This window comes from Nelumbo nucifera, chromosome 6 (genome assembly GCF_055504915.1).
Source record: "Nelumbo nucifera cultivar China Antique chromosome 6, China Antique-T2T, whole genome shotgun sequence".
Taxonomy (NCBI): domain Eukaryota; kingdom Viridiplantae; phylum Streptophyta; class Magnoliopsida; order Proteales; family Nelumbonaceae; genus Nelumbo; species Nelumbo nucifera.
Genome location: NC_142654.1, coordinates 908,847 through 911,846, shown reverse-complemented (window position 1 = coordinate 911,846; position 3,000 = coordinate 908,847). Strand labels below are relative to the sequence as shown.

At 42.9% G+C, this 3,000-nt stretch overlaps 1 pseudogene; it reads right to left on the bottom strand.

Moving 5' to 3' along the window:
• LOC104609376 (tubulin beta-1 chain pseudogene) lies at positions 1-1,611 on the bottom strand (annotated as a pseudogene).
• Between the last annotated feature and the right edge of the window lie 1,389 nt (positions 1,612-3,000).

Here is a 3,000-nt window from a genome sequence, read left to right as displayed (position 1 = left end):
TCACTCCACAAAGTAGGACGAGTTCTTATTTTGCAAATTGATCAACTGCTCGTCCACTTAGTGTTCACCTTACCTCTGAACATAGCTGAGGTAGTAAGATAGCGGCCATGGTGAGGGTCATCAGCACACATCATGTTCTTGACATCCCACAACTACTAGTTAACTCTGGGACAGTTCAGAGGGGGAATGGAGACGGGGGCAAATCCAACCATAAAGAAGTGGAGACGGGGGAATGGAATTAAGTTCACAACAAGCTTCCTCATATGAGAGTTCAGCTGCCCAAGGAACATGAGACAACGGGTGACACCACTCATGGTTGTGGTGATCAAATGGTTCAGACCGCAGAAGCCGGTAGTAGTAAGCTTGAGAATCATGAAGCAAATATCATACAAAGCTTCATTATCAACAACCATACACTCATTTGTGTTTTCTACAAGCTAATGAACAGAAAAGGGTTGCATTGTATGGCTCAACCACCGTATCCGAAAACCTTTGGGGAGGGGAAGACAGAAAATGCGAGCATCACCTGGTCAGGGTACTCTTCCCTTATCCTTGAAATGAGCAAAGAACCTGATGAGGGTGGATTTGGCCCTCCAATAACCTCATGGCACATGGAATCCCAAAACAATTGGATGACACCCAAACGCCACCTAAGCAATGATTTAGAGTCTCAGATCATAGTTCGTCTTCGCCCCGACCTGGTAACCTGCCTTTACTGCCAAACTGGCGACCTCAACCACAACTTAGGTCGGCTTGCAACACCTCGTCCAGGGTCAGCTTGTAGCACCTTGTCTCTGGCCAAAGTGACCTTAACGCGAGGAGCGACCTCCCTCGAGGGATTGCTGACCTGACTGGGGACCAGGCAGTGACCTACGGGATGTGCTTGCCGATAAATTCGGCATGCATATCCCGACGGTCCTATGTTTCTCGAAAGTTGGCCCACGTACCGAGTGTTCCGGAGGATGGTCAAAATGCCTGGCGGTTACCTCCGAGGATTTCATACCGGTTAGGCACGACCACCCAGAAATCTCGGATGCAGTGTGTGAGGCCCACACCAAACAAAGCCTATATAAAGGCACCAACCCCAATGACACAATGAAAGGCAAGTAAGCACATTCTAGCTCTCATACTTTCTGATTTTTTAACTCGCGATCTACTACGAGAGTACTAAATCATCGGAGCGACCTCACCGGGTTAGCCACCACGGGTCCTCTAACATTGATTCCTTGCAGGTTTCTCTAAAGAGCTACTTAGTTCGGCACCCAATCTACCCCCCAATTCGACGTAGTCAGCTCAGCATCCAAGTCCTCATCCAACAAAAATCCTCCACTTTGGCCTCTGAGTCATCGGCCACTTGGAAGTAGTCTGAACAACAGGGTGCTGCCAAAACGACCTTCATCAGTACCCATACCAGAACCAGTTCCTCCACCTAGAGAGTGACAAAGTTGAAATCCCTGAAGACAATCACAACTCTTAGCCTCCTTCTTCAAGAAGTTAAGAACGGAATCAATAAGCTCTGCAAGCACCCTTCATCTCTCTCTCTCTCTCTCTCTCTCGTCTTGTCTCTCTCCAGCAGTCTCTCTTCAAGATCTGATTTAGGTTACTTAGCATTGTTTTAGTCTCAAGGTAGAAGATAATGAGCAGTGTTTTTAGAAGGATAGTTTTGACATTTTAAAACTTTAAAATCACACATGTCATCATGTGATATGAATAATTGATGGACTAGTGACCATAGGTACTAAATTGACACATTTTAAAAATTCCAATACTAGATTATCACATTTTAAAATTCGAGGACAAAAATGACATTAGGCCCAAAGTACATGGCACTAATAGAAAATTTTTTCTTGAGGGGTTTACCCAAAAGCAAACAATACATCCTCCAAAATGCATCAATTTTCATGGTCAGAGGGTATTTTTTTTTGGAGAATGACCGATCAGTCCAGATCAGAATTTTATAGCCCCAAAGTAGAGGGAAAATGTATCCTGACCATGAATTGATGCCAAATTCACGGACAGAATGTGGTTTATAGGAAAAAGGGCTAGTAATAGGGTGAGGGGAGCTGGAAGTCAGAATTCTGCATTGTATGTATCCGTACTTGTCCGTATTTTTTTTGGTAATAAACTACAGGGTATCTGACTGCATTATCATTTTAATAGACTAGCTATTACCGTACTACGCTCCATGGTGACTGGCGACAGATTTGAGTTACACGTGGTATTACCGTATTGATATTCAAGAAAAAACTCACCTCCGCGAGAGACTTCATCTATATATGCTTCTTCTTCTCTGATTTTGGCAGTTGCATAATTGCATTCTCTTTATCTTGACCTCATGTGATGTGAACGTACAAAATAATGCAAGAGATCAGGCAACAATGGTACACGTTCAATGTCCAAGTCTGAACTGCTTCAAGCTTGTTTTAAGTGGAAAAATAAATAAAAAATCTGAATTGTGTTGGATTTAGTTGACTGTGTACCGTATGAAAGGCATTCGGAATCGTTAGACCATTTAATTTGCATCACAAATTTTCTCATGAGATTTGATCCAAGTTGTGGAACCTTTCAGGTTCAGTAGCGGAGTTCTTGAAGAGTTGGTGGGTAGAGGGCTGTCTAAAGGGGGGAAGGATGGTCAGAGGTTTTTCGATACACACCTACAGGGGGTGTTTCGAAGTCTCGACCAGTTTAGAGGGTGAAAGGACCTTAAACCGACTCCTCTAAACCAGATTCAAAAAAATATATCAATACTGCCCAATAAACCACTACCGGCGTATCGGACATCCTTGGTCTAGAATTTGGTCCCGGCTGTGATTTTTTTGGTGGTTGTATAATTGTTGTGACTTATGAGCGACTTCAGCAACTTGTACATGTTTTGTTTTATTTCTAATTTATATTACCATACCTTCTTTCAAAAAAATAATAAATGGAAATTTCTATACAAGATAGATTTGTGACTCTCTTCAAAGAAACCAAATGGAAATTGCAAGGATGAGACACAAA